The 26,381-nt window shown below is 39.9% G+C and overlaps 1 pseudogene; it reads left to right on the top strand.

The window, feature by feature from the left end:
- The first annotated feature begins 12,748 nt into the window (after positions 1-12,748).
- Positions 12,749-26,277, top strand: LOC113782246 (annotated as a pseudogene).
- The last annotated feature ends 104 nt before the right edge of the window (positions 26,278-26,381 follow it).

Raw genomic sequence — 26,381 nt, 5'->3', positions numbered from 1 at the left:
AATACCAACCTCGACCACCTCCGCCCCAGAGCTCTGACTCATCTTTGGAGGAGATGATGAAACAAATGATGGCAACCATGACGCAAAATCAGCAAAGGACGGAGGCAACCATTATGCAAAATCAGCAAAGGACGGACTCTGAAATACAGGACATAAAGAATCAGATAAGTCAAATGGCCACAACAATTAACCGTTTGGATTCCCAGAACCAAGGTAAATTACCGTCTCAGCCTGAATTAAATCCGAAGAACGTGAGCGCAATGACCCTAAGGAGCGAGAAGGAAATTCAGGGGCCTGAACTTGTGATCCCTAAGGATAAGGATGAGGAAAAGATTGAAAATGAGCTTGAGAGGGAGGACAGCAATGGTGCAGATCCAAAGGTACTTTCAGACTCAATAATTACAGTTAAAACTAACCCACCTCCTTTCCCTAGCAGGTTGGAAAAATCGAAGAAGCAGGATAAGGAGAAGGAGATTTTGGAGGTGTTTCGCAAGGTAGAGATAAATATTCCCCTCTTAGACGCCATCAAACAAGTACCAAAATATGCCAAGTTCCTAAGGGACTTGTGTGTCAACCGAAGGCGATTGAGGGGAGATGAAAGAATCATTGTTGGGGAGAATGTGTCAGCGGTCCTGCAGAGGAAGCTTCCACCCAAGTGCGGGGACCCAAGTATGTTTACTATCCCCTGTAAGATAGGTAATACTATGATTAGAAGGGCCATGTTGGATTTGGGAGCATCAATTAATGTCATGCCTAAATCTATCTATGTTTCTCTGAAATTAGGTCCATTAAAAGAAACTGGAATAATCATTCAATTAGCTGACCGAACTAATGCATATACTGATGGGTTAGTTGAAGATGTGTTGGTGAAAGTTAATGATTTGGTGTTTCCAGCTGATTTTTATGTATTTGATATGGATGATGATCACTCCCCCGATCCCTCACCTTTGTTGTTAGGTATATCCTTTATGAGTACAGCACAAACAAAAATTGATGTTAATAAGGGTACCTTATCCATGGAGTTTGATGAGAAAATTGTGTATTTTAATATCTTCGATACCATGAAATATCCCTCAAACTCCAACTTTAGCTCAGTTTTCTCTGTGAATACTATTGACCATGTAGTGCAGGAAGTGTTTGAAACTGTTGGCAGGGATGAGTTGGAGGTGGCTTTAACCAAGCACCTCGAGTTGGAGACAACTCCTGAGGTGGAGTGGAGCGAGAATCTAAAATGCACAGTAGGTGCATTACACTCATTGCCGACCACCACAAAAAGGTATGAAGTTTTGCCTATTTTTATTCCTGAATCTCACCAGAGGGTATTGCCATCTGTGGTACAGGCACCTGTTTCGGAATTGAAGCCCCTACCAGAGCACCTGAAGTATGCGTATCTGGGTGACAATGAGACACTCCCGGTGATTATTTCGTCAGCATTGTCAAAAACCCAAGAGGAGAAACTGATCCGGGTCCTTAGAGAGCATAAAGAGGTGATAGGTTGGACAATCGCAGACATTAAGGGGATCAGCCCGGCCGTCTGTATGCACCGGATTAGACTGGAAGAGGATGCTAAACCTGTTCGGCAGGCTCAGAGGAGGCTCAACCCCCTCATGATGGAAGTTGTAAAGAAAGAGATTTTAAAATTGCTAGATGTGGGGATCATTTTTACAATATCAGACAGCCCGTGGGTGAGCCCGGTCCAGGTAGTCCCAAAGAAGGTAGGAGTGATGGTAGAAGCTAACTAAACGGGTGAACTCGTGCCAGTGCGCAAGCCCACTGGATGGAGGCAATGTATAGACTACCGTAGGCTAAACGCCGTCACCAAAAAGGACCATTTCCCTCTCCCTTTCATTGACCAAATGGTTGAACATTTGTCTTGTAAGGCTTACTATTATTTTTTGGAGGGATTTTCAGGATACTTTCAGATAGCAATTGCCCCAGAGGATCAAGAGAAGACAACCTTCACGTGCCCGTTCGGGACCTTTGCCTATAGACGAATGCCATTTGGGTTGTGCAATGCGCCTGCAACGTTCCAGAGGTGTATGGTAAGTATTTTTTCAGAATATGTGGAGAAAATTATTGAAGTTTTTATGGATGATTTCAGTGTGTATGGTGATCGTTTTGATACATGTCTAGATAACCTGAAATTGATCCTGATAAGGTGTATAGAGACTAATCTTGTGCTTAATTGGGAAAAATGTCATTTTATGGTTGACCACGGGATAGTCTTATGTCATGTTGTATCGTCTAAGGGCATCGAGATTGACAAGGCTAAAATAGACATTATATCGGCATTACCTTACCCCGCAAATGTGCGGGAGGTGCGTTCTTTTCTTGGACATGCAGGTTTTTACCAAAGGTTCATCAAGGATTTTTCAAAAATTGGAGCCCCGTTGTTCCAACTTCTACAAAAGGATGTAGCTTTCGAGTTTGATGACAAGTGTGAGAGAGCCTTCGACAAGTTGAAGGAATTGTTGACCTCACCTCCAATCATGCAACCCCCTGACTGAAATTTACCATTTGAGATCATGTGCGATGCCAGTGACCATGCTGTAGGGGCTGTATTGGGGCAGCGAGTAGGAAAGGCAACTCACGTCATCTATTATGCATCCCGCGCCCTGAATGGAGCCCAGTTGAATTACTCCACCACTGAGAAGGAGATTCTTGCAGTTTTTTTTGCTTTAGAAAAATTCAGGTCATATTTGTTAGGTGCTAAAGTGATTGTATTTTCTGATCATGCAGCATTGAGATACCTGATGACCAAGAAAGATGCGAAACCGAGGCTCATACGGTGGATATTGCTCCTACAAGAATTTGACCTGGAGATAAGGGATAAAAAAGGGTCAGAGAATTTAGTAGCCGACCATTTGAGTCGTATCCCCGTTGGAGAGGATAGTGAACCATTGAAGGATGCATTTCCTGAAGAGCATTTATTTTCTTTAAATTCTCAATTGCCTTGGTATGCTGATCTGGTCAATTATTTGGTAACCGGTAATTTTCCTGCAGGTTGGCCAAAATCGAAGAGGGATAAATTGAAGAGCGACGCCAAGTATTTTATCTGGGATGATCCGTACCTGTGAAAGAGGTGTACGGATCAGGTGATGAGGAGATGTGTAAGTGAAATGGAATTTCAATCGATTTTAGCTTTTTGTCATACTTTTGCCTGTGGAGGTCATTTTGGACCCAGGAGAACTGCTCATAAGGTTTTAGAAAGTGGATTTTATTGGCCTTCATTGTTTAATGATGCCTATGTGTTTTGTAGGACATGTGATAAATGTCAGAGGATAGGCAATTTATCCCGAAGGGATCAACTGCCACAGGTGCCCATACTTTTCATTGAAATTTTTGATACTTGGGGTATAGATTTCATGGGTCCCTTCCCAAATTCTTGTGGATTTTTATACATTTTACTAGCAGTGGATTATGTCTCGAAGTGGGTGGAAGCAAAAGCCACCCGCACTAATGATTCTAAGGTGGTTGCAGATTTCATAAAGTCTAACATTTTTGTGCGATTTGGAATGCCACGGGCAGTTGTGAGTGATAGGGGGACGCATTTTTGTAACAAAACAATTGCTGCTTTGTTCAGGAGATATGGTGTACTTCATAAAGTTTCCACTTCCTACCATCCACAGACCAATGGCCAGGCTGAAGTCTCGAATAAGGAAATAAAGTCTATTTTGGAAAAGATGGTCCGCCCTGATAGGAAGGACTGGAGTTCAAGGTTGGAAGATGCTTTGTGGGCATACAGGACCGCTTACAAGACACCTATAGGGATGTCTCCCTATAGGTTGGTATTTGGTAAGCCTTGCCATCTTCCAGTGGAATTTGAGCATAGAGCATTTTGGGCGGTAAAACAATGCAATATGGATATTGAGGAGGGCGGAATCCAAAGAAAGTTACAGTTACAAGAGTTGGAGGAAATTCGCAATGAAGCCTATGAGAATGCGGTAATCTATAAGGAGAGGAATAAGATTTTTCATGACCAACAGATCTCAAGGAAGACATTCGAGTGTGGGCAAAAAATTCTACTGTACCACTCCAAATTGAAATTATTTCCAGGTAAATTGCGCTCTCGTTGGATTGGCCCTTTTGTTGTGACTAATGTCTTTCATTATGGTGCAGTCGAGATCCAAAGTTTGAAAACTGAGAAGAAATTTGTAGTGAATGGTCACCGTCTCAAGCCATATTATGAAGGTATTCCAATTGAGCGGGTGGAGATGATGCACTTAGAGGACTCGATTTACTTAGTTTAAGCAAAGTTTTGGACAACGTTTAGCCAAAAATGTTAAAGAAAGGCGCTTTTGGGAGGCACCCCAATTGTTAATTTTGTTGTTTTAGTGCTTAATTATTTAATTAGGTCGTTTCTCACGTGGGTACTAGTCACTCTTGATGTTTTCTAATTTTGATCAGGATAGGTAATCTTGGCGTGCCCACGCGAGGAGGGCACGCGTTAAGCATCTAAGTCCAAGTCCCATGGGCAGAGGATGTTTGTAAAACATGGCGTGCCCGCGCCGTGTTGGTAAATTCTCAACATCTCGCGACGCCGGCAGAAAGTAGAATCTTGGCGTGCCCACGCGAGGAGGGCACGCGTTAAAGTGCGAAAGGTGACTCTCGAAGACAGTGGATGCTCTCTAATCTTGGCGTGCCCACGCGGTGTTTGACGACCCAAACCACGAGTTTAAAAAAAAAAAAAGTTTATTACTATTGTTATTGTCAGGATCAAGCGCTTAGCATTGCACCAAAAGCTATAGCTTTTGGTGCAATGGTAAGCGCTTACTTGTCAGGATCAAGCGCTTACCATTGCACCAAAAGCTATAGCTGTTAGCGAAGGCGCAACTTTATTTCCTTAACCACAATGGCAGCGCAAAGCACCGTACCACGCTCGGCCAGCATGAGGGGCTGCACCCCTGGGTGCCACGGGCTGGGCGGTTAGTCCCTTCGAGCCGGGATCTGAGGGATGTTGCTGATTAGGCCAACAATCTCTCCCCCAGCAACAGCCAGGGAGACTCGAACCCGCGACCTCGCTCTGATACCACTTGTCAGGATCAAGCGCTTACCATTGCACCAAAAGCTATAGCTGTTAGCGAAGGCGCAACTTTATTTCCTTAACCACAATGGCAGCGCAAAGCACCGTACCACGCTCGGCCAGCATGAGGGGCTGCACCCCTGGGTGCCACGGGCTGGGCGGTTAGTCCCTTCGAGCCGGGATCTGAGGGATGTTGCTGATTAGGCCAACAGTTATTATTATTATTCTTTTTGTTATTATTATTCAATTCAAAAAAAAAATAAAAAGAAGAAAAAAAATTTAAAAAAAAAAAGAAAAAAAAGTAAATAAATATTTTCAAAGAAAATTTCAATGTGGACAACTTACATTGGAAAAATTTCCAATGTGGACAACTTACGTTGGAAGAATTTTTGCAAGAAAAAGAAAAGATTTCCTTCTTTCTCTTTTACTCTTTTTCTTCTTTTCTTTTTCGTTCTTTCCCTTCTTTCTTTCTTTCTTTCTTTCTTTCTTTCTTTCCTTCTTCCTTCTTCCCCGCTGCCCCTATTTTCCTTTTCTTTCTTTTCTTCTTTCAGCCGCCGCTTCTTTCACCCAAACCATCGAGCCCACTCCACCACGGACCGCCATCTTCACCAGCACGCCGCGACTCCCCCCACCACCAGCTCGCGGCCAGCTTCGGCCGCAACCTCCTCAGTCACGCGACTGCTGCTAGCGCGCGCAGTCGCCTGCCGATCTGCTCCACCTGCGCGCGCCCGCAGCCACCAATTCTCCCCAGCGAGCCACCACCGCCTCTCGCGCACCCCTAGCTCGCGTGCACATCCACCAGAGCCGCCGCTGTCTGCAGGCCCCACCTTGCGCGCGCGGCTTCTCTCTGCCAAGCTCCACTTCGCCGCCACAGCCCACGGCCGACGCCTGCCTCAGTGCGTCCCCAGTCGCGCACTGCCAACACCCCATCTCTCTCTCCTCGCGCGGCTGCTCAACCCCCTCCAGCCTGCCGCCAAGCTCCGAGCTCCACCGCCAGTCCACCAGCAGCTTCCTCCGCGCGCGACCAGAACAACGCCTCCAGCAGCACAGCGCGCGGTCACCAGGGCAGCAGCTCGCACACAGGCGAGCCCAGGCGCGACTTCACAGCCGCGTTTCCTCCTCGCGCGAGTAGACCAGGCCCGCGTTCGACGCCCGCGCGGTGAATTCCTCCACCTCTTTGCTGCCCCTGCTCTCTTCACTAGCACCCACTGCCTACTCCAAACTTCTGGTGAATTCGTCCTTTATTTTTTTTCAGTCGCTAAGTAGCTGAGGCCAGAGCACTAGTTTTTCATTAGCTGATGCCAGATTTTTGATTTGCTAGCTGAGGACAGAAATTTTGTGCTTATTTGGGTGCTGTGGTATATCTGTGGTTGGTTGTTGATTATTTGGTAAATTTTGTGCTCAACCGGTGGTATTTCGGGAGAATCTTTACTCTATTTGCCTGTTTATTTAGTTTTTGAGGGGGTTTTTGCTCTGTTTATTTGCTTAATTATTTTCTGGGGTTAATTTTGGGTGGAATTCAATTTATTTGCTACCCCATTTGGGGGTGCTCTCTGGTATTGATTATATTGTTGAATATTATTTCGGTTTTGACTACATGAGATTTCTATTGCATCTGGGGGATAAAATTTGATGACTTTTGTGCCAGTTTATACGTTTGGAAATTGTTGGGGGCAATCTGGGAATTACTTGTCAATTGGGTCCCGTGGTAATTGTTGACCTTGGTCGATCAATCCTTGATTTTGATGATTAACAAACCAAAATGTAGATTTGGGCTAATATTTTTATGTGAGCAATTTGTTAGAACAGATTCTTGTGGCACAAAAGAAGAAGCAAAAACAGGGCACTCATGTGGGACGTCCGAAAGGAAGCTATCGGACGTCCGAAAGGATGAAGAACATCAGGAAGGATATTCTGTCGGACGCTCGTGAGGAAGCATCGGACGTCCGGATGGATCGGACACACTCTTCGGACGCACATCGATCGTGTCGGACGTCCTAAAAATTCCACGAAGATTTGATAACTCTCTGGACGACGTTCGGACGCAGGGTTCGGACGTCCGACAGGTGGTTTGGACGCAGGGTTCGGACGTCCGACAGGCCAACGGCTAGTTTTGACAGCATTTAATATTTGACCGTTGGAGAGCCTTTTGGAGCCATTTCTCACCTTCTATAAACACCCCAAAGCATAAGAAGACAGAGGACTTTTGCCAACACAAAATACAAGCTTACAAGTGAGATTTTTGAGTAGAAAGATTCTTTGTTGGTTGTATAAGGGGTTGGGGAAGTTGGGTTGTGAGGTTGCTCAAGTGAAGGTTACTCTCTAGGAGGAGTAAAACCTTGGTGAAGGTGAACCTATCACTTGAAGTGGTAAAACCTTGGTGAAGGTTGCCTCATTTGTATAAAATAGTTCTTAATTGGGTGAGTGATCTTTCAAGTGTAGGTTGTTGAGGGTTAACTAGAATAGTTGTAAAACTCCTTGGCTCAACCAAAGTGTGTTTGGGGTGAGGAAGGAGTGAGCCTTCACATGTATATCTTGGTTAGCATCGCCATCTATTGAAGAGGCTATTGGATTGATATTTGGTTTGCATTTCTTATCTTTTCTCTTTAATTAAGTTTTCTTTATTGTGCTTAAATTTGATATATCTTTGTGCATCATTGTGAAATTATTTGTACTCATTGGGTTGCACCCGGCCTTACAATTGGTATCAGAGTTTGGTCTCTTTTGATCAAGCTTAACCGCTTAGAGTAAAGATCATGGCAACCATAAAAGTTTCTTTTTTAGAAGGGCAATCTATTGATAGACCACCTATGTTTAATGGTTCTCATTTTAGCATGTGGAAACAAAGAATGATGATTTTCTTACAATCCGTTTATATTGAATTATGGTATGTGGTAGAAGATGGTCCTTATGAAGCCAGAATAATTGACTCTACCACTAATTTGAGTAGATTAAAGACTAGACAAGAATTGAATGAAAAATACAAGAGATACCTTTCTTTGAATGCCAAGGCCATGTGTATATTGTACAATGCATTAGATGTAAATGAATCTAGTAGGATTAAAGGTTGTAAATCAGCTAAAGATATTTGGGATAAATTGTGTGTATTTCATGAAGGTAACCAAGATATTAAAGAACAAAAGAAATCTTTGCTTGTTTCTCAATATGAATTTTTCAAAATGCATCCTCTTGAAAATGTTGATAAGATGTGTAGTAGATTTTGTGACATTATTCAAGATCTTAAATTGCTTGGAAAAGAATATTCTTTGGGTGATAAAAATAGAAAGATTTTGAATGCCTTACCAAAAGAATGGAAAAACAAAATAAATGCTATAGAAGAGGCAAAGGATTTAAATTCTATGTCCATTGAATCTCTTGTGAATTCCCTAACCTCTTATGAATTAAAGTTGAAATTCAAAGTGCAAGAGGAAGAAAATGTAAGAATGTATAAGAGAGGCATAGCTTTTAAAGCATCTCAAGTGGGGGATAACTCATCCTTCATGGGTAATGAAAACATGGAAGTGGACAATGATATAACTCCTCACATCAAAAGTTTCAAGAAAATCTTCAACAAGAGAAGTTCAAGAGGAGATTGCAAAATTACATGGGATAAATGCAATTCAAAAAGAGAAAAAGAAGAGTTGGCACAAATGGCCTTTGGAGAAGATGAGGTAAATTCTTATCACTCTTCTTGTGATGAAGATAATGAAGATGATGATGTGAAAATTCTTATGATTAAAATGCATAAAAGTTTGAGAAAATCTTATGCTAAAAATAAAGATTTGAAAACAAAAATAAATGATTTGTTGGAAGAAAATTCCAAACTTTTTCAAGAAAACAAATGTTTGAGAATGGAAAATGATGATTTAAAAAAATCAAAAAAGTGTTTTTGATTGCAAAAATAATTTGAAAAGGAAGTTGGAAGAGAAAACAAAGTTTTATGAAAAAATGTTGGAGGAACAAAATTTGTTAAAGAAAAGAATTAATGACTTGAACGAGTTTCTCCAAAATGAAAAATAAAAGTTTTCTCAAACAAAAGAAAGCAAATCTTTTCAAGGCACAAATAAGTTTGCTATGATAAGAAGTAAGAAAATTAGTTGCATTAAATCCACCTATGTGCAAAATACTTCTATCATGTGTCACTTTTGTTGCAAATTTGGACATATGCAAAATGATTGCTATGTAAAGAAAAATATGTGAAAAGGCATGAAATCCATGTGGATTGCTAGATCATGTCGTATTAACTCCCAAGGACCCTATAAAGAAAGGGTACCAAATGAAATTTCTCATATTTAGGTACATCATGAAGATTTGATCCAAGAAGTGCTAAATGGTTGTAAGTACATTTGAAAATTTTGATATTCAATATGGTCTTGATTTGAAAAATAAAGGGGGAGTTTGTTTTTTGATTGATGCCAAAAGGGGGAGTAGGATTTATTGAAATTTCTTTGTATGTTGGCACTTTCTAAGGGGGAGCTTTAATTGAACTTATTTGATAAAAGAAATCTTCATTTTGTCTGTCATCATCAAAAAGGGGGAGATTGTTGACCTTGGTCGATCAATCCTTGGTTTTGATGATTAACAAACCAAAATGTAGATTTGGGCTAATGTTTTTATGTGAGCAATTTGTTAGAACAGATTCTTGTGGCACAAAAGAAGAAGCAAAAACAGGGCACTCATGTGGGACGTCCGAAAGGAAGCTATCGGACGTCCGAAAGGATGAAGAACATCAGGAAGGATATTCTGTCGGACGCTCGTGAGGAAGCATCGGACGTCCGGATGGATCGGACACACTCTTCGGACGCACATCGATCGTGTCGGACGTCCTAAAAATTCCACGAAGATTTGATAACTCTCTGGACGACGTTCGGACGCAGGGTTCGGACGTCCGACAGGTGGTTCGGACGTCCGACAGGCCAACGGCTAGTTTTGACAGCATTTAATATTTGACCGTTGGAGAGCCTTTTGGAGCCATTTCTCACCTTCTATAAACACCCCAAAGAACAAGAAGACAGAGGACTTTTGCCAACATAAAATACAAGCTTACAAGTGAGATTTTTGAGTAGAAAGATTCTTTGTTGGTTGTATAAGGGGTTGGGGAAGTTGGGTTGTGAGGTTGCTCAAGTGAAGGTTACTCTCTAGGAGGAGTAAAACCTTGGTGAAGGTGAACCTATCACTTGAAGTGGTAAAACCTTGGTGAAGGTTGCCTCATTTGTATAAAATAGTTCTTAATTGGGTGAGTGATCTTTCAAGTGTAGGTTGTTGAGGGTTAACTAGAATAGTTGTAAAACTCCTTGGCTCAACCAAAGTGTGTTTGGGGTGAGGAAGGAGTGAGCCTTCACATGTATATCTTGGTTAGCATCGCCATCTATTGAAGAGGCTATTGGATTGATATTTGATTTGCATTTCTTATCTTTTCTCTTTAATTAAGTTTTCTTTATTGTGCTTAAATTTGATATATCTTTGTGCATCATTGTGAAATTATTTGTACTCATTGGGTTGCACCCGGCCTTACAATGTGGTAATCTCTGCCATTCAGTGGTACTGATTGGTGTGTTTGGCTTTATCACATGTCTTGGGTTGGCCATTTGATTTCAATTTTCCTTGTGCATGCACCAGTGGTACTGGTGAGGGTAGTTTACATAGTATTTGTTACTCCTGTGTTATTGGTTGCCTAATCGACTATTGGGCATTTGTGGTTGAGTTGTTTCTGTCCAACTTCTGAACTGTTGTTGCTGGAATTGCTAGCTCTTTGGGTTAATTGCTGCTTGTAGTAACCTGTTTTGGGTTCTTGACTATCCATTTAGAGATAGTGACGCCGGTTTTAGGTTCACATGTGTCTAATTCATATATTTGGTGTCCAATTGTGGGTGAATTGCTGCGATTGCTGGTTCAATTTGGGGGCGCCCGTGACGCTTATAATTGCTACTCAATTGGGTATACTGGACTTGCTTGGGGTCATTTTCTAGCTCTTGGATTCCTGTATTGTGCTTTCTATTGTTTTGGTTTCCCTGTTGGTCACCATGGTGCGGCCTCGATCTTCGTCTAAGTCTAGGACTCCTAGGCAATCACAGCCTCCACCACCCCAACCCACTATTCCCGCCTCTGATTCCTCGCACGAACCTTCCTCCTCTGGGAGGAGAGCTCGCCTGGGGAGACAGAGGGGCGTCCATATTTCTGACCCTGCACATTTTGGGGGAAATTTGCACTTCACTAGGGGCGCCGACAAGCAGCGATATGCTGTTTGTTGTGAGCGGCAAATCACTCCCTGCCGATATCTGGACGCCGCCACCTTGGGCCTTCTAAATATTAGCGACCCCTTCCACGATTTGATCAATGGCATTGGGTGGCGCCCATATTCCCGTATTGTTGATCTCCCGGCCTTTGTTGAGTTGGTTAGGGAGTTCTATGCCACTATTGAATTCACCATTACTACCGGTTATTCTGTGTCTACCCCCGATGTCATTCACTTTCGATTGATGGGTCAGGAGTTCCACCAATCGATTACTGATTTTAATTTAGCTTTTGGCTTTATTGATCCGGCCTATGCCGCCTCTCGGGAGTATGCCGAGAGTGCGTGCGACTACATAGAGCCTTTCTTCTCTCGTTATCGAAGTATATGGGAGGCGTTGTCCGTCGACCCTGCCCCTTATGATCATCGCCAGACCAAGAGCTCTTACATCAAGGACCCGGCTTCTCGCTACATCCAGCGCTTCCTAGCATATAGTTTCTCGGGTAGGCGAGATAGCTCGGGTATATTGTCTAAGCCAGAGTTCTTTTTCATATGGTGCATGCATAATAATATTAAAGTTAACTTGGGGTGCTGGCTTGCTTCTCAATTTAAGTCTGTTTTGACAAAGAAGAAGTGCCCCTTGATTCTTGGGTCGTATATCACCCATTTGGCTGTTAACTTGCAGTTGCTTGATCTCTCTAACCATGACTTACATGTTGCTTGTCAAATGGAAGCCTTGGACATCCCGTGCTTGGAGCGAATGGGTTTGGTACGGGAGGGTGACAACGGGTGGGAGATTGTTCCCCCGGGACTGATTAGACCTCCTACTCGTTCATCCTTTGCCAGTGCCTCCTCGGCGGGCGGTGACCCCGGTCCTTCTTCTTCCGCTCCCCCCCCTTCCGCCCCTACGGCCGAGGAATGGCACCATCTCCGCAACACAGTCGAGCGGCTTGAGACACGGCAGAAACACATGGACGTTAACATTCATAATATGGCGCAGAATCTAGCGGCTTTTATGCAGCAAGCCGGGTTCCCTTCTCAGTTTCCACCTAACCCTCCCATGTTTTGACGTCTCTGGGGAAGTACCGTTGCCATTCTCTTTACTTTTGTTGCTGGTTTATCACATTGAGGGCAATGTGTCATTTAGATGTGGGGGGGTCTCGGTTTGGGTGCTAGATATTTCCAGTTCTCGTCTCTTTATTATTTTTCCTCTTGTTTTCTGTTTAGGTGTTGTCCCTTTATCCCTTTTGGGTGTTTTTCCCTTGCTTCTATCTTGGTGAACATTTTTGGCAGCTCGTTTTTTTTTATTGTTAGTTGTGGTTTATACTATGAGTTGAGTTTCGGTGGCAAATAAGAGCATGCTGTCTTGGTGAATATTTTGAGTTTAAGACTTGGTGCAATTTATGGCTGACTTGTTTAGGCGGTGTGAATATTTTGCTGGCATTGTTGTGTAGATTGGTCTCCTGTTTACCTTAGTTCTCCATATTTAGGACATGACGCAGGCTATGATCTGTAATTACTTGGTATTTTGGTGCTTATTGGTGAATAACATATGGCTATACTCCGCTAGTGTCGCCACCTAGTAACCGGGAGCCTTCACCACAAGTGTCGGCTCTCGCGTCAAAAAGTGGCGATATCTATGAGTAAGTGGTCTTGGCGCTGTGAAAAGTTGAGTAACTGGACTCTTTCATCTAAAAATGTCAGAGTTCGCGTCAAAAGACTTGAATAGCTCGGGACTAAGCATTATTCGTACAATCAAAAAAAAAAGAGGGGAAAAGAAGAAAATGGAAAAAAAAAATCAGATGTGGAAAATATGTGAGTTTATGATCATATTGGCCTGCCGATCCTTGGTTCGTAATGTTGAGATTTTGGTTGCCAGTTGACTTAATTACTGACTGTTGCTAGTTAATATTTGGATTTCCTAAGCGAATTAGCCATGAATTGGACAGGTCTAAGAATTTAGGAGCTACCCGGGAGAGATATGTCTTGACACTTAGCCATTAAATCTTGATTTTGGTATAAGCACAACTGGCAATGATAATGTGAAAGCTAGCCATTGTTGAGTTGAATTGTCCCCATGCTTGAGGGCAAGCATGATTCAGGTGTGGGGAGAATTGATAGGGTATAATTTGTTAGTAATTTTATTATTAATTTCCCCTTCTACCCCTGACATTTATTGTGTTAATTGCTGATATTTACTCATATTTGGTATTTGGAATCAATTTCAGGAGTGAAGCAGAAAATTACCAAATGGAGGGACTTTCTAGAGCATATTACTAAGAGTCAATTCGGCAGGGCCCAGCTTTGGTGATTCATCTTCTCAACTTCGGTGGGGGCCCATGGAATAAGGAGCACTAGTCATTTGGCCAAAAGGAGGAAACGTAAAAAGGCTATTACTAAGAAGAAATTCGGCAGACTTGTGCTAATTGGTGGGACCGCAGACTAGGTAGCTTGAGTCAACTTCCTTTTGTTTCTCTATAAGTAGAGAACGGACAGAAGCAGTCAGCTAGCCAGTTTTTACCTTTTAGTTTAGTTTTTAGCCTAGTCTTTGGTTTTCTTGCTTTCTTTTCCTTGGACTGGCCTCTGACGCACGCCAGGTGTTCGACAATATTTTCCAACGGGAAAAACATCCTTTATTCCTTACTTTCTAGTAAAAAACAATGCCTTCGCAATTTATTAACTCGTGTGGTGATTTAATTATGCGGCGTGGCTAAGTCTTCCATCTAGTCAAGGGTCAACTCGACGGCGCAGTCCCGAAAATCTGTGAGATCTAATTAGTTTTCACGCGCTCCTTAATTTATTAATATTTGCACGTTGCGTGCTTGTATTTTCATGGGATTATTTTATTACTTGGATTTCAAGGGCCCGATTTTCAATGTGATTTATTAATCTCGTGCCAATTTAGTCAATTAAATCCGTAATTATTTGATTGATTAATATTAGTGGCAACTGGTGTGTTTACACATTAGGGGAACGTGCAATCTAATTTAAATAACCCTCGTAGCGTGTTATTGATTAGGGCTAGGTTTTGCTGGCTATTAATGCAATTGGAAAATTAATTCCTACGGTCGTACCTAGGAATACTTTTCTGGTTAGGGGTGATTAATGGTCGTACCTTGGTCATCTATAAATTAAGGAAAAATTGGTCATTAGAGCTCCTCGATGGCTATAACTAGTCTATTAATAAATTAAGTGAACCTCTCTTGCATCAATGATCGGATAAATGGACTGTGCCTGAGTAGTTGCATCCTTGGCTAGGATTTATTTATTCTTGATTTAATTCCTGCTATATTCGTGCTAGTTAATTATTTAGTTTTAGTTGAATTGTTTAATTGCTTTTAGCTTCATTCTGGTGAAATCCCTCCTTACCAATTGGAATTTAAAAGAGACAAATATTCACAGTCCCTGAGGAGACGACCCTACTTGCCACTGTCTACTATTTAGTAATTTTTGCCAACTAATTAATTCTGGTATATCGGATTAAGCAAACTCTTCGGGAACAGGGTGAATCAAGTAACCCATTGCACACCTAGAGTCCCTGCTCCAATACCTAGGATTAATTATTGACTGCTTTTAGTGGTGGTTAGGTTCTATTTTTATTATTGCACAGGTTCACACAAATCATGCAATTAGTCTTGAATTCTATCAAAATGAAAAGCTAATTCGTCTATTCTATTCTCAATCGTATCAAAATGATTGGATATCATATTAACTACTTTTTCAATAACCAACTTCCAAGGTTGTTTAGATCCGTTAGCTATTCTTTCAATAGCTAATTCCCATGATAGTTTAGCTTCATGTTAGATAAATTTGGATTGAAAATCATCATAAAGACATAAAGAATCATTATAAGCATATTGATTATTCCAACCATAAACATGAAAATTATCCCAATTAGGATCATATTGATCAAAATGAGGATTGCAATGCTTAAATTGATCATAATAATCCACATTTCGTGTTTGTTATTTATAAGATGCATGATAACTTCCACACAAGTCGCAAATAACATGATTAGAATTAAAAGTATTAATATTCCTCTTTTATTCAAACATATGCATAATAGTGTCCAATTGAACTTTTAACATTATATAATCAAGTTAACCTTTAAACTACTTAAACCATCTTCAAAAGACATATTTGCGGTACTTTCTTGATTACCTCTATTCATAAATGTTTGCACATGGTAGGAGTGTATTGGCGAACTTCCATTTCTCATGTATTATCCGTCAATGTTTACTGCTTTCCTTGAATACCTAAACATACTTTTAAAGTAATTCAAAAATAAGTTTAGTCAAGAAGAATAGGTGGCTTAACACATACAAAAAACACACAAACAAAGACTCAATAAACATACAAGGAAACTAGACATAACAAACACAAGAAAATAAGTAAAATGTCTAAATTAATAAAGTTGCTCTTCACGTTGATATTGTCACAAATCTTCTCCAATAATGGCACCAAAAACTTGACGAGGTCCTACCATACACTAAATTTTAATAACCTAAATACCTAATTTTTATAAGTATACAGATCGCTTATCGAGCATAAATGATATTAGATGTCGATCCCACAGAGAAAAAAAATAACCAATTACCGGTGATTCTCATACTCCCTTATTATTTAGATTACCACAAATGCATGATTATAAATTTACACTATAAACATGAAATAACAGGAATAAAAACAATAATTAAAAGTTCCAAGGGTCATGAAATTCCCAACTACTCTTGCAAGTGAATTTACCGGTTAATTGAATTTGGCTAAGTATAATGTAATTTCCTAATGCATATGAAACCTACTCTCATAGTGAATCGGCTATACTTGTAACTAAATCATACCTATTCTCGGAGTTATGAAACTAATTACAAATTCATTTCTTCTATGAAATTACAAGGAACAAGCCACCAAACCCCTAAAGCCACACCTCTATACTAATGAGTAAACTCCCTAGATTTAGCATTTCCTTAAACTAGTGCCAAATCCCAATTTTTTTTGCAAATTTAACACCTTAAAATTATCACAATTAATGGCCAGATGATCATGATTATAAAAGCAAAAGTACTAAATAACTTGTTCAAAATAATAGCATTAGTAACTAAGTAAACATCACTAATAGGATTTAGAAGTTTCATCCATAAATCTAAGCAAAACCTTTAGCAACACATAACGAAGACAAAATCCAAACTTGTATAATAACTAAATTTAGAATCAATTACAAAAATAAAGAGTTGGGAAGGTAAAGTAACCCTTATCATATGAGCTCCCTCCTAGCCTTTCTCATCCTCCTATTTTAACTTCATCTAGCTAATACACAAGAAAGGTGAACTGATTAAGTTAAACTATCCTACATTAAGCTAAACTAAAGAACTAAGAAACTAGCTAAAATTTACATTTTTGTGGTGTTTCTTTCACCTCCAAAAGCTTCCTTTGATTCTTGAAGAATTGGTGTTTATATTGGTCCAAAAATGGTTCTAGAATCTCCATTTTATAGCTCAAAAGTCTACAGATTCGTCCCTCAAAAGTTGTGAAATAATTGAGTTGAAATCAAGTTGCACAGGATACAACCAACAATTCTGACTAGGATCCCTCTAGAAATTTGCCTGCAGATACCTGACTGGATTCAATCCAGCAAAAGAATCCAGCCAGGGATTATTGAAGGGATTCACTTCCCCTATTTTGTCCAACTTGCTTTGCTTCTACCTCAAATCCCTCAAGGGATTCAGCCACGGATTCTTGAAGGGATTTGGTCCAACTTTCTTTTTTGATGAGTTTCTCCACTTTCTCGGTCATGTGACACGAACAACCTTTAAAACTTGATAGGGTGTTAATTGTTGGTTATTTTATTATTAATTTCCCCCTTTATCCTCGCCAAATATTGTTTTAATTGTTAATATTTACTTATATTTGGTATTGGACTCAATTTCAGGGAATGGAGAAGAAAACTACAAAAATGAGGGACTTTTGGAGATAATTGAGATTTCAAACAACCGGGCTCACATGGTGCTACAAAGAGATTGCATTTCCTTTGCTGATTAGGAGATTAGAGTCCTACAAGTAATAGGAAACAAAACAAAGAAGGAAAGCCTCGGTTGGTGCAGGAAGCTTTGGGATGACTTTTGCTCTCAATTGTGCGGGGACCACGGAGAAAAGAAAGGATTAGTCTATTATTTAGGAAGAAACGTACAGAGGCTAGGAAGTCCTACTATCAATAGGAAACAAGAAGGAATTCGGAGGGTCCCATCTTTTGGATTCTTTTCTCTTCTTATTAGGTTAGAAGACTAGTCACGGGGGATGGATGGAATTAGAGGCTGAATAGCCGCAGGACTGAGTTTTTTTACTTTCGACAGTATCATGTTGGGAATTTCCTCAACAATGAAGAACTGAATTCTTATTTTTCTAGTCAAGGGGACAATTGACGATTTGGTTCGATAATTACTGTGTGATCGAATCTGTTTTAATTATTTTCTTCATTTATTGGTATTTATATGTTCCTTGATTTTAATTGCTATGGCCTTTGTGTATGATTGATTAGTGCGCAATAATTAATTATTCATATAGGCTATTTTTGCTAAATAGGGGTAATTGAATCCGTAATTGTTCGTTATCTCTATCTCAGTAGCAACTGGCGTAATTGGGTTTACGTCAGGGGAGCATATGATCTAGTTTAAACAAACCCTCGTAGCGTGTTTGTTGGTTAGGATTAGGGGTGGCAATTTTCGACACGACCTGAAAACACGACACGAACCTAACACGAAATTAATGGGTTTGGGTTGAGGTTTCGGGAATTCGGGTCAGAATCGGGTTGGACCCGATGAACCCGAAAAGAAAACAGGTCGATTTCGGGTCAACCCGTGGTGACCTGATATGACCCGATATGACCCGTTTACGAATTAAAAATAATTTAATAAACATAAAAATAATTTTATCTAACTAAAATAAGTTATTCTTTTTTTCAAAGGCATTAATTACTTAATCCTAAATGAATTTATTTAATTTGTGTGAAGTTGAAATTATTATATTTGGACAAATAATATATTATATTATTTTTTACTTTTATATTGTTTTAATTTATTTTATATTTTGTTTGGGATAAAACACTTTTACGGTGTTTAATTTATTTTAGATTTGGTTTGGAATTATTTATTTAAATTTTTATTACTTGATTATGTAATTAGTTTTGTGAGAAATTGATTTTATTAGAAATTATAGTGATAAATTAATAAATTAAAATTAAGTTTCGGGTCATTTCGGGTCGACCCGCCAACCCGTCAACCTGAAATTTTCGGGTTCGGGTCAGCATACCTGACCCGTCACGGGTTGGCGGGTCGGGTTCGGGTCAACAGATTTTCTGGCGGGTTGACCCGAACCCGACCCGCCAACCTGATTTGGACCCGAATTGCCACCCCTAGTTAGGATTGGGCCTTTCTAATTATTAATGCAATCTAGAAATTAAATCCTACGGTCGTACCTAGGGTTATTTTTGGGTTAGAGAAATAGCTAACGGTCGTACCTTAGCTATCGAGAAATTAAGGAAGGGTTGGTTGTTTATCGCGTGCATGACAACTATAACTAATCTATTACTAAATGTTGGAATTATTTCTGCATCAATGATCAGTGCATGAACCATTTCTGAAGTGTACCCTTGGCTAGAGTTTCTCTTAATTATTTCTTTGAATTAATTACTTCCTGCATTTAATTTGTTTAATTGGCATTTAATCTCAAAACCCCCTATACTTTGAACTCTAGAAGAAACGAATTATCCCCAGTCCTTGTGGATTCGACCCTGCTTATCACTATCTACAGAAATTATATTTTATTTAAGCAGGTATTTATTATTGTACAGGTTTGACACCCTGTCAATTTTTGGCACCGTTGCCGGGGACTGGTGCCAGATTAATTTGTTTCTTTTTGAGTTTATCTTGTTTTTATTTTTATTTTTATTTATTTTTCTTTTTTTTTATATAGTTTATGGCTTCTAACACTCCGTATTTTGGTGATAGACTGGATTTTGTTTCCAGGGAAGGCAATGAGGCTAGTTTTTTTGCTAAGTTTGCATATTCAGAGGCACTAAACTCTATTAGAGAAAGAATGGCTGCTGCAACCTGTAAAATTTGTTATGTCAGGGATCATTCAACCGGTATGTGCCCCGAATATCAAGATAATCTGAGTGTCCCACTCAATAATTATGGAGATTTTTCACCCTGGTCTCAAATGTGGTATAACCCTAATCCAAACGGGTATGATCAAGGATGGTGGGATAACTCCAGTTATAATTATACAACAGCGCCAATGAATTTTCAGCAGTATGAGTCTCAAGAATCATCATCTATGTCAGGTATGTCTCTTGAAGAAATAGTTGAATCAATAGCTACTAATACATACCGATTCCAACAGGAGATACAAATGAGGAATGAGATGATGAAGGATGCAATGAGTAATCTGGAAGATCAAATATGTCTATTGACATCCAGAATAAATCGATTGGCTTCTCAATTTGAAGAATTGCCCTCGAAAACCATTGTTGATTTTGAAGAAAATGAGAGTGCAATTTGCTTGACTAGTGATGAGGAGATGCAAGAGTGTCAAAATGAGAGATCTACAGATGCAGTTGAAAAAGAAGCCGAAAAGGAAGAAATGGAACCCCAACCGCAACCCATTCAAGTGAAAGAATCCAGTGAAGAATCATCAAATGTGGTGACACCACCTCCATTCCCTAACCCGCATTTTCTTAACTCTTACTTTATGATTTCTGTTAATGAGATTGATTTTGTTATACCGGAAGTTTTTGAGTCTCATGGCAGAAATAAGTTAAGAGTAGCTATGGTCAAATATCTTGAACCGTTGAGTGCTCTTGATGGAGGAGTGGATGAAGAATTGCGATCAATGCTTGATTATTTGGCGCCATCAACTAGTCCATGGAAGACCGTAGCTCGTGTGCTCAAAGATTACTCCATCTATGAGGGTTACCAGGATCACATTGAAGATGAAGCATTGAAGCGAGTTACAAGATTTTATCTTCCGTGAACAAGCATAGCATGTCTAGCCAAAGACATTAAAGAAAGGCGCTTTTTGGGAGGCAAACCAATTGTTGATTTTGTTATTTTTGTGTTCAATTTCTTAAATATGTCATTTCTCACTTGGGTACTAATCACTCTTGATGTTTCCTCACTATGACCAGAATAGATAATCTTGGCGTGCCCACGCGAGCAGGGCACGTGTTAAGCATCTGAATTCAAGTCTCATGGGCAGTGGACGTTTTACAATCTTGACGTGCCCACGCGGTGTTTGACGACCCAAAAATGAATAAAAAAAATAATTTAAAAATTCAAAAAAAAAAAAACCTTTTTTTTTTCTTTCTCTTCAAATAGTCAAATTTTGAAAATTTAAATTCGAAAATTTTTTTTGAAAAAACATTGAAAAAAAAAAAACCCAAAAACTATTTTTTTTTCTCTTTTCTTTCTTTCTTTCTTCTTTTTCTTTCTTCCTTTCTTTTCTTTCTTTCCTTTCCTTTTCTTCTTCTTCTCCGCCGTTCCCCTGTTTTCCACTTTTCCTTCTTTTCATTCGTTCATCCGGCGCCGCCAGCCCTCCCTCCAACTCAGCTGCCGCCTGAAGCTCAGCACCACCTCCGAGCTCTACCGCCCGCGCTCCATCTCTGCAGTCGCGCGGCCTCAGTCGCGCCTCCTTCCAGCTCCAGCTTCACCTCGCGGCCAGGGGCTTCCTCGCGCGCAGCCAGCGCGCCTCCGCCGCAGACCCACGCTGCCGCCGTCCTCACTCGCAGCCCTCTCGCTCAACCTCGCCTGCGCGGCGCCACCAGCACCACAACCTGAGCCGCGCGCGGCTCCAACCACAGCCACAGCCACAACCGTACCTCCCTCCTGCCAGCTCTCCTGCTCCAGCTTGCCGCCAACCGCCGCGCGTTTCTCTCTCACAGGCCACGACCGTTGCCGCTACAGTTCCCCACTGCCACCAACGACGCCGTTGGGCAGTGGGCAGGTATCTCTGTGTCCCTCTGTTTCCGAGTTGTACTTTACTCTCTTGCATTCTTAGAGTCCGTTCTTGGGCTCACTGGAGGACTCTGTGGTTCAATTTCTACTTGAGACAGTCCGTGGCCATTGTGAGTTGCCTTTGTGCTGTCACTTTGAATTACTGATTTCTAGGAGCCATTGCTGCGATTTTGGGTTACATCATTTTTGCATTTGACTAACATTCGGATCACCATTGCTTATTGGTTGTAATTGCTGCTTTGTTGAGGCATTTGTCTAGACACTAGGTGCCTAAAGTTTACATGTTCTTGCTTGGGGTGGCCGTTTATGTTACTTCATTATCTGTAAGGTATACCAGTGGTACTGGAACCACTATACTACAATTCTTAAATTTTCTCGAATTCTAATCGGTAGTTGCTGGAATTGCTTGTTTGCTGGGATTCTTAAAATTCTTAAGGTTTGGTATCTTGAAGTGGGTAATTGAATGTCCAATTGGTGACATTTGTTGAGTTTCACTTGCTCCAATTGGTTGAATTCATTGCTCTGTTGGGGTCCCTGTTGGTATCACTTGAGTTCTGCTTTGTTAGTTTCTGTATCGTGCCCCTTGATCTTATTTTGACTGAATTGGAGATTCAGTGCATATTCATTCAATTTGCTGTGTTGTTAGGGTACTTTTCTAGCCTTTGGGGTGCCTCAGTTGTGCATTTTATTAATTGGGTTGGCCATGTGGTTCCCTTCTTTCTTGTGCATGCACCAGTGGTACTGGTTGTGCTAATTTGCTTACAATTTCTTATTTCGACATGATTGAGCATCTGTGACTGAGTATCCTTCGATCTTGCTGCTTTGTTGGGATCGTTTTGGTGTCAATTGAGTATCATTTGGTACTTTTTGCCTGGGGTCTATTGAGCTGCCTTTGGTTGGGGTTTATTGCATTTAATTGGTGCATTGGACGGCTCCTGTGCCATTTCCGTTGCTTATTGAAGGGACCACCCAGGGGCTAACGACTGGGTCCAACTCCGAATGCAAGTTGAGAGACTGGAGACTCGAGTGACCCACATGGATGTCGACTTGCATAACATGGCGCAGAATTTGGCAGCACTCCGCCCGACCCACCCTTGTTTTGACAACTTCAGGGAAGTACCGTTGCCCTTCTCCTTCCTTTGGCTGTTAGTTTATCACATTGAGGGCAATGTGTGATTTAGGTGTGGGGGGGAGATCAGTTGGGGTGCTAGTATTTTTGTTTTTAGTTTCTAGGGGCTTTTCCTTTATTTTTAGTTAGTTTTTGCCTATCTTTCATTTATTTTCTTTTCTTTTTCTTTCTAGTGGTCAGTCCTTAAATGAATACCAAGTTTTGATGTTGGATTGTTGTCTCTAATTATGTTATTGCCAAGTTTTAGTAATAAAAATGTATCAAGTTGATGTGGTTGAGTTCAGGAACATCTCTTTGGTGAATATCAATAATTGCTTAACTTTTTCAATTTTTGGTTAACTTTTCTAGGCATAGGGAATGATTGTTGGCATTCTTCATGTGAATTGGTCCAGTTATTAATTTTAGTTCTCCATATTTGGAAATTTGAGGCTGGCTGCTGTTATTTTGTGTCATTTTTAGTTATTGTGCTATATGGTTGTAAATAAGAGTTGACTGTACTCCGCTAGTGGTTACTACTGAGTAACCAGGGATCTTCACCTAAAGTGTTGATTTTCGCATCAAAAGGTAGTAGTTGCTATGAGTGTGTGGTCCCGTAGTGATTGGAGCTGAGTAACCGGGCTCCTCCATCTGGCAAATGTTGGAGTTCGCGTCAAAAGGTTCTAAGGGCTATAGACTGAGTCTTTTGTTAATTAAAAAAAAGAAAAAAAAGAAAAAAAAAGTAAAGTAAAGATTGTGTTAGTATGTGAATAAGTCAGCTTGCCGGTTTGTGATCTTAATGTCGAGATTTTAGTTGATAGTTGGACCATTTGCTGATAAATGTGAGCAACCATTCCTTTTTCTTAGATCAGTTTGCCTTAAATTGGAGGAGTTGGTGGTTAGGAAGCTAACTGGGGTGATTTGTCTTTGATCTTGACCTGTGATGCTTGATATATGTTTTTCTTGGTACCTTGGCAATACGGCAGTTGGAGCAATGCCCATTTTTAAATATTGGTGTTATTTGTCGTCCCCATGCTTGAGGGCAAGCATGATTTAGGTGTGGAGGGAATTGATAGGGTGTTAATTGTTGGTTATTTTATTATTAATTTCCCCCTTTATCCTCGCCAAATATTGTTTTAATTGTTAATATTTACTTATATTTGGTATTGGACTCAATTTCAGGGAATGGAGCAGAAAACTACAAAAATGAGGAACTTTTTGGAGATAATTGAGATTTCAAACAACCGGGCTCACATGGTGCTACAAAGAGATTGCATTTCCTTTGCTGATTAGGAGATTGAAGTCCTACAAGTAATAGGAAACAAAACAAAAAAGGAAAGCCTCGGTTGGTGCAGGAAGCTTTGGGATGACTTTTGCTCTCAATTGTGCGGGGACCATGGAGAAAAGAAAGGATTAGTCTATTATTTAGGAAGAAACGTACAGAGGCTAGGAAGTCCTACTATCAATAGGAAACAAGAAGGAATTCGGAGGGTCCCATCTTTTGGATTCTTTTCTCTTCTTATTAGGTTAGAAGACTAGTCACGGGGGATGGATGGAATTAGAGGCTGAATAGCCGCAGGACTGAGTTTTTTTACTTTCGACAGTATCATGTTGGGAATTTCCTCAACAATGAAGAACTGAATTCTTATTTTTCTAGTCAATGGGACAATTGACGATTTGGTTCGATAATTACTGTGAGATCGAATCTGTTTTAATTATTTTCTTCATTTATTGGTATTTATATGTTTCTTGATTTTAATTGCTATGGCCTTGTGTTTGATTGATTAGTGCACAATAATTAATTATTCATATAGGCTATTTTTGCTAAATAGGGGTAATTGAATCCGTAATTGTTCGTTATCTCTACCTCAGTAGCAACTGGCGTAATTGGGTTTACGTCAGGGGAGCATATGATCTAGCTTAAACAAACCCTCGTAGCGTGTTTGTTGGTTAGGATTGGGCCTTTCTAATTATTAATGCAATCTAGAAATTAAATCCTACGGTCGTACCTAGGGTTATTTTTGGGTTAGAGAAATAGCTAACGGTCGTACCTTAACTATCGAGAAATTAAGGAAGGGTTGGTTGTTTATCGCGTGCATGACAACTATAACTAATCTATTACTAAATGTTGGAATTATTTCTGCATCAATGATCAGTGCATGAACCATTTCTGAAGTGTACCCTTGGCTAGAGCTTCTCTTAATTATTTCTTTGAATTAATTACTTCCTGCATTTAATTTGTTTAATTGGCATTTAATCTCAAAACCCCCTATACTTTGAACTCTAGAAGAAACGAATTATCCCCAGTCCTTGTGGATTCGACTCTACTTATCACTATCTACAGAAATTATATTTTATTTAAGCAGGTATTTATTATTGCACAAGTTTGACACCCTGTCAAAACTCGTCAATTTTACAAACTTAAGGACTTCAATCAACATATTGTAAATTTCTTTCTTGTCCAACGATCACATTAGTTTCCAACTCCTATAAAAAAAAAAACAATCAAAACATGCGAGTAAAGAGGGCAAAACTCTTATTTAAGCACTAAGTAACATTTAGAACCAATTCTAGCCAAAATGGAACATTTTCTTCTTATAATATTGAAAAGTAATTAAAAGTAATATAAAATATCATCTAAATATTATACAAAATAGTCACTTATCAGTGGCAGTGAAAAAGGCAAACAAGAGTGATGAGAATGACATTAGTCAGTTTTTTAACAAAGTTTCCATACTCTCACATATAAAGCACGGGCATATAGTAAAATTGTTAGGCTGCCATCTGCAAACCGAAGTTTCAATGCTTGTTTATGAATATGTGTCAAATGGCACCCTCTCAAACCACCTATAGGATGAGCAAAATGTCTCGACGGTTTCTTGGAAGATCACTTACATATTGCTGCAGAGTCTGTAGAAACACTGGCTTATATGCACTCCCATGCTTCAATAGCTATTTATCACAGAGATATAAAGTCGAGCAACATATTGTTGGATGAGACCTTTAGGGCTGTTATTTCAGATTTTGGGCTTTCAAGATAAGTACTAATCCAGAATTTGAGTCAATTTAACCAGTTATTTTCTTGATTGGCCATGAACACCTCACACAATGATATTTTAGATTATCTCTCGATATATCTAAAGCATGCTTAATTAAATCTCATGTCTCTCATGAAATCGCAAGCATTCAATTAAACCCTTTGTGAACTTAGATGATATAATTATGTCATACAAATTTTAACTTACTCTTATAACTAGGCTAAATATGTTCATCTATCTAGTGTGCAGTTGCATGTCACCTCTCAGCTCTACACAACCCTAGGACCATGTTCATGTTGATCAGGCATAAATACGTAATTAAAATCAAGATAGACAAATGATAGCAAAAGTCAAGAAGTTAAACTGGAAAAACTAATCAAAATTCCATCATAAAAACCCTAACCCTAGAAGTAGTTTAGTTCAACATGTTTGGAAAATTAAAATCATGAATTTAAAGAGTTAATACAATGATAAGAATAAAAGTAAGAAAACTTCTCAATTGCTCGCTCCAATTTTCTCCTTGGACACTCCTTGATTCACCCATGTTCTATCTTGATTTCTCAAGATAAAGCTGTGAAGGGTGGTTCCTCTTTTTGCTGCATTTTCTTCTTGATCAAACCTCTTTCCTGCAAAAATCAAAATAAATCCAAATTAGGCAGTTTCCCGACCATTTTAAGTACAAAATATGTAATTTTCTAACCATATACCCACCTAATTATACTACAATCCACTCTTATCAAGTATCTATAGACAAGAGTCACTTGACTACATTATTAGGTGGCACATTTGGTTACTTAGATCCGGAGTACTTTATGACCGGACAACTTAATGATAGAAGCGATGTCTATGCCTTTTGGAGTGGCTCTGGCTGAATTGTTAACAGGCCAAAAAGCAGTCTCTTCCGGTAAAGAAAATGAAGGCTTGGTTATTCACTTTCATTCAGCGATGAATAAAGATCGATTGTTCAACATTCTAG

This window comes from Coffea eugenioides, chromosome 9, assembly GCF_003713205.1.
Source record: "Coffea eugenioides isolate CCC68of chromosome 9, Ceug_1.0, whole genome shotgun sequence".
NCBI lineage: Eukaryota > Viridiplantae > Streptophyta > Magnoliopsida > Gentianales > Rubiaceae > Coffea > Coffea eugenioides.
The sequence above is the reverse complement of the archived record's forward strand: the minus strand, read 5'-3'. Positions and strand labels throughout refer to the sequence as shown.